The sequence below is a fragment of the Ptychodera flava genome, chromosome 6 (genome assembly GCF_041260155.1).
Source record: "Ptychodera flava strain L36383 chromosome 6, AS_Pfla_20210202, whole genome shotgun sequence".
Classification (NCBI taxonomy): domain Eukaryota; kingdom Metazoa; phylum Hemichordata; class Enteropneusta; family Ptychoderidae; genus Ptychodera; species Ptychodera flava.
The window spans coordinates 7,210,464-7,222,594 of record NC_091933.1 but is presented as its reverse complement, the minus strand read 5'-3'; the positions used below and the strand labels follow the sequence as shown (position 1 = coordinate 7,222,594).

At 39.4% G+C, this 12,131-nt stretch overlaps 1 protein-coding gene across 1 annotated transcript in view; it reads right to left on the bottom strand.

The window, feature by feature from the left end:
* LOC139134746 (uncharacterized) overlaps positions 1-9,097 on the bottom strand; it is a 59,921-nt gene extending 50,824 nt beyond the window's left edge. The window contains exon 1 of the mRNA XM_070701769.1: positions 8,828-9,097. The gene's annotated coding sequence lies outside the window, so the exon portion shown is untranslated. The remainder of the gene's footprint in view (positions 1-8,827) is intronic.
* Between the last annotated feature and the right edge of the window lie 3,034 nt (positions 9,098-12,131).

Below are 12,131 nucleotides of genomic sequence, written 5' to 3'. Positions count from 1 at the left end.
TAAAAATTATTGTCATTAGATTCGTGGGGAATGTGCAAATTTAATTTCATTATTCACATTAACATTTAGTCCTGTATCCCTTTTCCTGCCAGACAGTATCAATTCCCCATCAGCAAAGTCAGTGAAAAAGTGGCATTGCTCAGCCAAAACATGAAGAATTTCATCAACATGGCTTGGTATTTCAGGGATGTAGAAATTTTTTGTCACAGCAGGAAAATTATGGTTGATAGCTGGAAATGTCTGTAATGCGACCGTGAAGAGGTCGCGGGTGTCCCCCTCCCATGGTGCAGATTTTTTTTTTATTCTGAAGTCTCCAGAATGGCTCTCCTGGACCCATTTTAAGAATATTTGGTCAAATCTTGCACACTTTTACATCATGTATGATGTAACAAGGTTGGACAGTCAGGCGATCTCTCTTCAGGTATTTTTATTTGTGAACATTTAACATTTATGATTTGTATATTCTCGTTTTTTCGATGTACACTGGCCACCATAAACTGGTAACTTCATCAAAGCCCAATTTTCTGTTCAATAGACACGGGTGAAAAACTTTAAATTTACTTGTACAATTGTCCCCATATTTGTCGTATGTCGGAATTGAAGAACAGCAGCTTTTGCTGCACAAATAGAAATTATGGAGTCTGATTTTTCGCTCATTGTTGCCATCGAATACATTGCTAAACACAGCTAGGATTTCTTTCTCACCGTCGCCCTGAGATAACACGTACTGTACATTCGTTGTTTGATTCACAACCCGATGACTTGACTTTCACTTGTTTCACCAGTTTCACTTGAACATGGTTCACATTCAGTTGTTTTGATAATACTGGAACACGGCTAGCATTGCACAGCCATGTGAGAATTCGACTCGGTTGTTTTGGTTGCGATTTCCGGAGTAGGACTTGCACTGACACACTGCTAAAGTGCTGGCAGGTTCATCGGCAGATTTTTCACTGAGAGTTTGTTTGACCTGTTTATCAGAGAATTACTTGATACTTGGCTGTTTATCGCCCGAACATTTACGTTCTGGGTGCAATCTCCGCAAAGTTGACATAGGCTTGTCATGCACATACAACTGGGTGACTGTACCTAGTCACAGCCAGGTATGTGACCTGAAAAGTCGTCATCACGCCATGTAAAAACCAGTATTTAGAATTTCATGTATTGCAGTCAAGGCATATGATCAGACCTAAAAGCCGTCATCACGCCATGTAAAAAACCAGTATTTAGAATTTCATGTATTAGAGCCAGGCATGTGACCTCAAAAAACGTCATCACGCCATGTAAAAACCAGTATTTAGAATTTCATGTATTACAGCCAGGCATGTGACCTCAAAAGCCATCATCACGCCATGTAAAAACCAGTATTTAGAATTTCATGTATTAGAGCCAGGTATGTGACCTCAAAAGAAATCATCACGCCATGTAAAAACCAGTATTTAGAATTTCATGTATTACAGCCAGGCATGTGACCTCAAAAGAAATCATCACGCCATGTAAAAACCAGTATTTAGAATTTCATGTATTAGAGCCAGGCATGTGACCTCAAAAGAAATCATCACGCCATGTAAAAACCAGTATTTAGAATTTCATGTATTACAGCCAGGCATGTGACCTCAAAAGAAATCATCACGCCATGTAAAAACCAGTATTTAGAATTTCATGTATTACAGCCAGGCATGTGACCTCAAAAGAAATCATCACGCCATGTAAAAACCAGTATTTAGAATTTCATGTATTACAGCCAGGCATGTGACCTCAAAAGAAATCATCACGCCATGTAAAAACCAGTATTTAGAATTTCATGTATTAGAGCCAGGCATGTGACCTCAAAAGAAATCATCACGCCATGTAAAAACACCGTATTTAGAATTTCATGTATTACAGCCAGGCATGTGACCTCAAAAGAAATCATCACGCCATGTAAAAACCAGTATTTAGAATTTCATGTATTACAGCCAGGCATGTGACCTCAAAAGAAATCATCACGCCATGTAAAAACCAGTATTTAGAATTTCATGTATTAGAGCCAGGCATGTGACCTCAAAAGAAATCATCACGCCATGTAAAAACCAGTATTTAGAATTTCATGTATTAGAGCCAGGCATGTGACTTCAAAAGAAATCATCACGCCATGTAAAAACCAGTATTTAGAATTTCATGTATTAGAGCCAGGCATGTGACCTCAAAAGCCATCATCACGCCATGTAAAAACCAGTATTTAGAATTTCATGTATTTGAGCCAGGCATGTGACCTCAAAAGCCGTCATCACGCCATGTAAAAACCAGTATTTAGAATTTTATGTATTAGAGCCAGGCATGTGACCTCAAAAGCAGTCTTCACGCCATGTAAAACCAGTATTTAGAATTTCATGTATTAGAGCCAGGCATGTGACCTCAAAAGAAGTCATCACGCCATGTAAAACCAGTATTTAGAATTTTATGTATTACATCCAGGCATGTGACCTCAAAAGACGTCATCACGCCATGTAAAAACCAGTATTTAGAATAATATGTATTAGAGCCAGGCATGTGACCTCAAAAGCCATCATCACGCCATGTAAAACCAGTATTTAGAATTTCATATATTACAGCCAGGTATGTGACCTGAAAAGCTGTCATCACGCCATGTAAAAACCAGTATTTGCATAAAATACGCAGGATTTTGCGTTAACGGAAACACTGACAATCCGAAACGTCATTACGATTGTAGTCAAAATTCTGTTTTCAGTCACTTCATGGGCATTGCACTTAGGCACAAGTACAGTTGTATCAAAAACATACAAACAAACACATTGAAAATTTGTATCATTTGCCGACACCTGTCATTGTTCACTGCAGGTCCCATACAGTCGAGTTTTTTCATGTCGTCTACGCTGCTGAAGATTACATGTATAAGATCATGATAGAAATGCTTTACCATAAGTTTCTTGTTGATGAGCTTAAGTATCTGGGTGGCGAATTGCATCGTTTACCGTAAATGAGCCACAAATATCCAACCGCACTGAAAATACTCGCAACACGCAAGGTTGAAGGTTTAAGGTGGCACCGGTCTAACACTATGCTCTAACTCTATATTCTCAGTTGTTCATACTCGATCGAGTTTGAAATCGAACGCTGGCGAGTATTTTGACCCGATTTTGGCGATTTTGGCGGATGAGGTTATGTATCAAAACATGAAAACACATCCATTTTACACATTCCAGCCTATGTTTTACATCTACCGTCATTTTAAGCTAAAAAAAATCTTCTTCAAATTGTGAAAACCTGTGTTGACATTGTAATATTTAAATTGTTCGCTTTAAAAGTGCTCCACAAACCCTCCTTTGAAGTGGAATGGGCCAATAGCGGAATAATATCAAAAAGTGATACGGTTGTCATCACTCCTTATAGCAACCAACTTTTTTAAGTACAGCCAGGAGGAAGCAAGGTCAATTTCAGTTGATTTCGTCGCTAATAGTCGCGCCAGCGGCTTACTGACTACGCATGCGCGTATTCATAATATTCTATGCGAGTAACCGGAAGTGTACCCTTCTTTCATGGGCGCCGCCATGTTTTTTTTTGAGTACTCGTAAATAAACAAATACGAAACAAATTACTATGATATAACATGCCTTTTATAAAATATACCTCTTTTATTAGCCAGTAAATGTTATTATACACCTTGCAGGGGTCGCACTAGCGCTCGCCACATTCGCAAAATGCGACAAAAAGTGCTGGGTGGCGAATAAAATGTCTTCCTGGTTCGCCACGCTCATGAAAGTGTGGCGAACTGGCCTCAAACTCAAAGACCCCGGTCAAATTCACGATGGACGATGCGATACTATTAGGTGATGAAATCAATGTGACTATACTCTCGCTCTCAGCGCCACGTAAGTTTACGATACCAGACAGTGGTTGCGTACTATGCGTTCTGTCCAGCTTCGGTACGCATTGCCAAACTCGGCAAGCCATAAAGCTTTTTCTTTACCCTTTGAACCCAGTTTAGTACCATATGAGGACCAAAATAATGACATCATCCACCCTAACAATAGAGAGTTCCAGTAATTTATGCGAACTTTCCGAGAAGGGGTCAGCGGTTTACGTGAATATTTAATCAGGTCAGCTGCCCCGCTGCCGTGTACTCAACGAGAGAGAGAGTCGAGAGACCTTTATGATAGCTTTACCGCAACTCAGACACAGAAGACGATTATATCATGTACAGCTATTGCTCTCTGAGAGATAGAAACGGTAGATTTTACCACTTTTTTGATAATATTCTATGGAAAAATCGAGCGATTTGCTAGCCAAGTTGATTGCTACTGAACGCAGCGTTGGATGGCAGCATGGCCATCATTGCGTGAAGCTGAACGCTCCAGACGGTCCCCGTGGTTGAGGCTTTCTTTCAATGTGCATGATGAAGAAATTTGTAAGATTTTAGTTAAACTGCAGTGTATTCTGTTGATTTTCAAGTGACTTGCAATCGATAAGCCCATGCAGACTGTTGATATCGTGGCCTTATCCAGACTGTAGCGAGAGAGCCATGACGGTCGACCTAGTTTGTTTACAAATTTATGTGTTGTTACTGTTGATATCGTAACATATATCCTACGTCGCGTCGCGTCTGACATGTGTCTGTTGCATCACCACAAGGTGACTGGAAACCGTATTTTGTGAGTTCGAAGCCAATTGGAAACATTGTATTTTTTAACTGAAATAAACCGGGCCTGAAACTTTTATCTCAATACTTTGTGGTTTCTTTCTATCTAAAGACCGCTTTTGGTATGCTTGTCAAAATACGTGATCCAACTTTGAAAACACATGGACTAATACAGTATGACTACGAGACACGATTAAATCAAGGCAAGTTATCGAAAGCATATGTTGTACGTACGTGAATCAAACTACAATGTCAGTTGGTCCAAACACCAAATTAATCAATAAAAAAATTAGTGAACTGTTTTTTGCTCACGTGTTGACACACGTGAGCATATGTCGCAGCGATGTCTGTCTGTCTGTGTGTCTGTCTGTCTGTCTGCGTGTCTGTCCGTCTGTCTGTCTGTCTGTGTACTCAATATCTCAAAAACGGCTCATCAGATCAGAATCAAATCTGGTACATAGATTCAGTATGCATATGGCAAGAACTGATTAGTTTTTGGTGGGTTTGGGTTGCTTACTTTTTGCTCATTTGCATAATTAATGATTTTAGAAAAAAACAGCTTTTCATTCTATAATACTTGCAGTTCAAATGATGGGGAAAGGAAGCCCTGTATTTGTGTGTATGTGTTGCACAATAGTTTACCTCTATTGGTTGTACTAATTGAATCATATGGGTTGCTAGGATTCCTTATCACAGAAAATGAACTGCACCAGTCTTTTTAAAGAAGTATAACAAGCAGTTGCATTCAAAAAGTCCTTGTCTGAGAAGGGGGGTGAAGGTAGGTAGGGGTGGATTGCATGTGAAGTCTATGGCACTTCAAATAAGATGAGACCTTAAAATATTTTAGTTTTGTTTTTATTGTACAAAAGTTTTGTGTGGCTAAAGAAAGTTGTGTGTGGCTAACAAGATGTATGACCAATTCGCCACGCAAGGAATCTGTGGCTAACAACTTTGAAATCCTAGCGCTACCCCTGCCTTGTCGCTGATACAAAGTATCGTTGATATAGATAAAGGGAGAAAACTGTCGTGCATATGAACGGGGGCATACGCAAAGAATGCTGGGATTGAATTATAGAAGAGCGCCCCCTGTGTCAATAATTAGATTCAAAAATTGCAAGTTTTTAGACGGAACGCTATAGTTTTCAGCTTGCAAGTGGAAGGTGGGCAGTGCGGTTACCATTGCAATGATAATTATTGCATAATACGTCCCTTGTTTAACGCAATAGGCTGTTATCATTGTAAAAATTGCCAATTTTTGTCCAAAATTTTTACACGCTACAGAAAATCTATACCTGCCCTGCTGCAGGGTTTGACGTCGTGTTAAAGTATTGAACTGCTTTCATCAGAGGGAAACTGGGCATAGTTGTCATATAAACGTTTATGAAGTAACAATTACAGTTTATCATGAATCAATACAAATAACATTGCCAATCTTAACCCCTAGCGCGACACCAAGGGCTGAGCCCTATATAATATTTTTAGAGTGTTCGTAGGAAAACAGTCATAACCAAAGCATGTGTATGCATGATAAAGTGCGCAACTCGTCAAAATACGGACACATCACTCGAATACGATGCGGTATCGTCTAAACTTCGTGTAATAACCCCTAAATATTATCATTGTTGAAAATTGCATTCAGGTCCGGACTAGAATTCATTTGTCAACAAACACAATGATTATAAATAACACATGTATAGTCAGCGTGTTCATTTTTAGCCGGATACCGGCCAAATTGACCGGCTTCTTCCTTATTTTGGCGGGCTACTTTTCAGCACTGTTTCGCTCTCTAGCCCCGAAATTCTACTTTTGATAACAATATTTTGAGTTTTTTGGTGGTCTTGCAAGCCGGAAATAATATTTAAGAAGTGCCGATGTGGCTATATGTAGTCTAGCAAAAAATTTACGCGGTGAACTTGTTGCTATCACCTTATAGTACCGCGATCAGCGAACTTGTTGTGATATCATGTACTATAGTATCGCGATCAGCGAACTGGGAATCACTCTCGAGGTCAACCCTTCTTTCCTGATCACAGCCCGAATTATTCCGACGTTCACATCGGGTATAGCCGAACATTGGACTAACATACAAGTACATAATACCCACGAATAGCCAACCATTTCCAAATTGAGCCGACGTTGTTTCGCTCAAACGCGGAAGAGAAAGTCGACACTTGAGAGCTTTGGTTTTCTGCGTAAGAAGAATAGGGCCTTGTCTGATGGGTTTGGTAGGTTTTTCGATCAAATCTATAGCGATCAAAAGTTACGGAGTCTCATTTTTCATACTTTTGAAACGCCCTGTCAATCCATCCATGGTCGATCACGATGTCAATATTCAACCATGGAGGTAGAAGGTAGAAGGTCGATCACAGTGTCAAATTTCAGGTTGACCGATATCGCATTGTGTGTACTGTGTTACAAACGACTGCCGGTGCTTTGTACACATAGGGTCACTAAGGGTGTTGTACAGGTTCGCGTTCAGTGTCGTTAGTTTGGGATTTTATCAAACATGAACACTGAAATTTAGCTCTCTTTTTCAATAATATTCAACATCACCAAAAAATCAATAATCAGCTGGTGGATTTGTTTTATTGTGAAATTTAACAGTACAGTGAATTGAAATCACAGAAAATTGTGTTCCTATAACAGGATGTATTTCAAAATGTTTGTTCAAGTCATGAACTAAATATAATTCTACACAACAGTCTGTGAAATTTTGCTATTATCCTTGCCAACAGAATGCAGTTGACAGGCCCGAGTGATATCAAATTAATTTTTCTGACTTTTTATGTAAAACTTTATCCCACGAAAACATGTTGTAATTGATTGTGATAAATTATTCAGTATGCTGAAATGGTTTTTCATACTGTACAAGAATGCATGAAATTACTCCATAATGTCTCAAAAGTTTACAAATTTCTTGCACACCCCCGCCCTGAAACCCTTCACATGTGTGTATGTTGAAATAGCCTTTTATACACTGTATAAGAATGCATAAAATTACTCAGAAATGTCTTCAAATTAAAAAAAATCCTTAACACCTTAACACTCTTATGCTGAAATGGTCTTGCATACAGTACAAGAATGCATGCAATTACTCCAAAATGTCTTCAAATTTTAAAAATTTCTTGCACACAGGGAGGGGAACCCCCTCCCTGAAACCCTCCCCTGTGTGTATGTTGTCTCATACACTGTATAAAAATGCATAAAATTGCTCAGAAATGTCTTCAAATTAAAAAAATACTTAACACCCCCCCGTGCCCAGGGAACCTGGTTGCACATGGAAGCTAACCGCCTACTTTTCTAAATTTTTCACCTACTTCAAAAATTTTTGAGAACCCTGATAGTGTGTGTTGACAAGCAAATTTTGACACTTCAGCATGACATAGGGTTTGGGGCAAGAAACTGTAGTTGATAAAAAGAACTAGAATACTGACAAAATAGCCAAAAGTTACAGTTAATTTCCCTTTAAGAATCAAACACAGTATTTGTGTAGAGGACATTATTTGATCAACAATGAAAACATCCATAAAAATACGACAGTGCCATTCACATCAATCACATCGAAAAGCAGCAAGGACTAATTATGAAATCACACACGCACAGTAATTGATTTTCTATAAAACGCATGTGCCTTCAACAAAGTCACTGACAGGCTTTGAATCCCTTGCGCGCGGAAAAGTGCCATTTAAACACCAGACTTCAACTTAGCCAAGAGGTATTCTTGACAGTCATTATGTGACAAAGTGATTTTGTATGCGAAATGGCTTTGTACATGTACACGGTACATCCGGTACCAATGGTAGATAAGTCAACTGATGCAATGATTTGAAAGATGGAGCAGCCGTCTCGTGTCTACCACTTTCATTTCACAGGTCACGTGCTACGGTACTTCTTGAACGCCTTTATAAATTTCGACTTTTTCATGATATCTCTTATTTGCCTATTCAACATGTTGCCGTGTATCAAGATCATATCAGCTGAATCACGCATTAGTGAACGGTTGACATGCCAGCAGCAGAGTTGGCAGTGGTTGAATTGGCGCGAAAAAAGCACGCATCTATTATCATATTCGTATGAAATCCATCACTAGCAAAGGCTCAAGTCACTTGGACTTGCATGTAGCAGAAGTGTAAAATTATTTAACAGTATCTTCGGACGATGTTGTCACAATAATGCACGGCAACTTACCTACACTAAGTGCTAAATAGCGTAGTACGGCTCGCCCCAGTAGTGGTACTCTGGTACCTTCATCGACCAGCTGGGCAATCGCGACCGTGCCATGCACCCGTTCTTGACTCAACATTCACGTCGTCAGCGAGTTGGCGGCGGCGGGAGTATCAATTTTTTGCGTCATCAAAGGTCATCGATCACGCAGACATGTGGTGACCCCATAAATTGACAAACCACCGCGCCAACGACCCATACCACTACATCATGTTCTTAGTCTTGATCTCAGCTGAAACTTGCATTGTGCGCAGTACGCGGCGCAACTGTTTGCACGGCTCGCTGGAACTTGGAAGTGCCATTTGCATAAATACATATTCAACTTCTTGCGCGCCTCAGCAGCAGCCCGAGCCGTATATATAATATCCCCATGACACAACACAATTCACATGATTAAATATTACGTCTGAAATACGAGATATGCATTATCAAAACTAATTTCATTGTCACCATGACACATATCTGAGTGAATAATAATAATAATAATAATAATAATAACAAAAACTCACGACGTAAAATTTCTCAATATTGTTAGCAAATCCCCTGTTTGTAAGTTTTGCCAGTAATTCAATGTGTGACAAGCGAGCATTCCGAGCACAGATTCGTTTATTTGATCATTTAAGACAGAAAACGAGCAACCCCGGCCTCATGCCCCAGGGTGCAGAAGCCGACCAAGCCAAGAGCTGACCTTTTGTTGAATTACCAGCCTAACCCAACCGTGTATATATTTGTAACAATGTTACAATAATACAGCAGGCAGCGCATATACCTCTTGCGGCCTTTGTCATGTAAATAGATTTATCTTAGAGTAGACTGCAGGGGATCAGGCTGGCATGACCTAGAAAACAAACTTCGGTTGACTATTTGTAAGACATAAAATTATTGATAGGTATCAGAAAGTGGTTTCTGATATACTGGAATAATGTTGAATTGTGTCAGAATATTTATTTTCTAGGAAGAAACGACGCATATTTTAAAAATAATGGTGATGGACATATTGTAGGTCGGTTTGTATTAATTTCATTGCGCAAGGTTTGGTTTTAGAAATAGTGATCGTCATTCATATTATTTGGATTGGAATGTTGTCAACTTCTATATCAAGTTATAATATTTTGTGCGAAGGATTCTGGCGAAATATGACAAATTAACAGGAAAGCGCAAACTACAAATTTTAGTTGGGCGATCATGATCTAAATGCCAAGTTACACGAGGCAACACGACGAGCAACATCGTAGGCACCACATCAAGCGACGCGACTGGAACCTGAGTTAGGCAACTCGATCGGCACTTTGTAGCTAGTTTCCTTGCAAAAGATTATGGTGCGCATGCTTGAAGAGCGGACGGTGTTTCGTTGCCATGGCGGCTCATTATCAAAACGTTCTCTCTAGACTTCACAAAAATAGTAAGTCGTGGAATTAAAAGAAACTCCTACTAAATAATTTACAGATCGGACTATTTTTGAAAAATCTAGAGATGTGTCGTGATAATCAACATGTAAAAACTCCAATTAAATAATGGTACAGCTAGAATTATTTCGAATATATATATTCTTATATAGACATGTTTGTCATGTCGACATGGCTTCACGGGCATGCTTAACATAGGGTAAGGACAGAATTAACAGAAGCAGGGTGGTGTGATTCAAATATTAACTGGTTGCCTTGAAAATGGTGACGTCGACTCTCCTCCAAACTTGCATTCGAAATTGTGGCCTTCCTCTAAAGTCATGAACCTCCCGTCTTGATTTTCATGCCAGAACATATATACAAGTGATAATTATTATTTTCTAAGAATTATTAATAATCCAATTGGTATGACACGTTTGACAACAAAATGTCATAAAAAACTTGGATGTTAAAGTATTCGGTAGTTGTGAAAGAGAAACGTTTTCTGTTTACATACACAAAATTATATTGTCTACGTATCTGATCAAAACGGGTGTCTTTCAGATCAGAATATGTTTCCATTGTTTTGGAATGAGATTTAAAAGCCTTTTTCATTCCACAATCCGATTTGTCGTGAAATTCAGTTTTTCTAACAACACTTTGTAGGCGAAACAAAGTCGCCATAGTCATCGACGATGTCATTAATGCAGATGATATTCGAACTAATCTAGTGTGGATAAAATAGTTGTACCATTGTTCGAGATGTTGATATTGCCCCAAATAATTTGATTGCGGATATCTAGATAACTTGGATTCGGCGTATTAGAGCAACAGGAACCTGCCTTGTGCCTTTTGATATTGCGTCTAAGTATGAAAAGCAATAATTTCTGAAGTTGAAATGAAAAATTAGAAAATCAACTCCATATAAATACTTAGCCATCTCAATAGCAAAGCTTACCAGCGAGCGATCGTTGAATCGCACAGTCTACGAATCCGTGAAGCACAGAAATGGCAAATTGGAGGGCAAAGATGTCGGGCATCTTGTGCCTTCCACGTTCGTAAGTTACAATCAATGTAAGTCTTTTTATTCTGTCAGGCCAATTATTCCATAAAAACTTAAAAATTGCTTGATTGTTGATATAATGATTTTACGTCCATACAGACTTAGCTTACTCTTAGCTCTGCATGGCAGGGCTGTGTGTTACCGGCGTTACACGGCCTGTGGTGGGAGGCCGTATAACGCCGGTAACACACAGGCCTGCCATATGCAGAGCTTACTCTTTGACCAAAGTCTCAAAACGGTCTTAAGCCTTTCAATTTTTTCTCCCAGCTCAGTAGAAGTCTTAGGCGTAAACAGTCGGAACCAAAACAAATCCCTAATATTTTTTTGGATGATGATTGCCATTTCAAATCGGCCGAGGTGTCGCGTCTATTTTTCCATAAACTGAGCCACAGTCAGATTTACTAACATTCAGTTGAAGGAAAGACACTTTTCCAAAATCTGAACCGTGTGAAATTTTGTGAAATTGGGAAAACGTTTCGCAACTTTGTTTACGGCTACCGCCATTGCTACCGCCTCCTCTTATCTCAGCCTTAAAATAGGCAATTTTTGTTCTCTTTAGTAGTTATTCCTCCTCAACGTGAGAATGGTCTGGCGGTGTATAGGCGAAAGCCCGAGGCGCAAGCATAATGACACTTGATACATTCGTCGTTTCGCAAAACATCTCGCATAGTGTCCGTGTCGGTGTACAATATACTGGAGCCTGGCATGTCTGATGTGCTCATTGATACCGGGACACGTCACAGAGTACTACATGTTGTATACGTTACATTAATTAGACAAATTAGGACAGGACATATAGGATGAAAGTACTTCGAGCCGG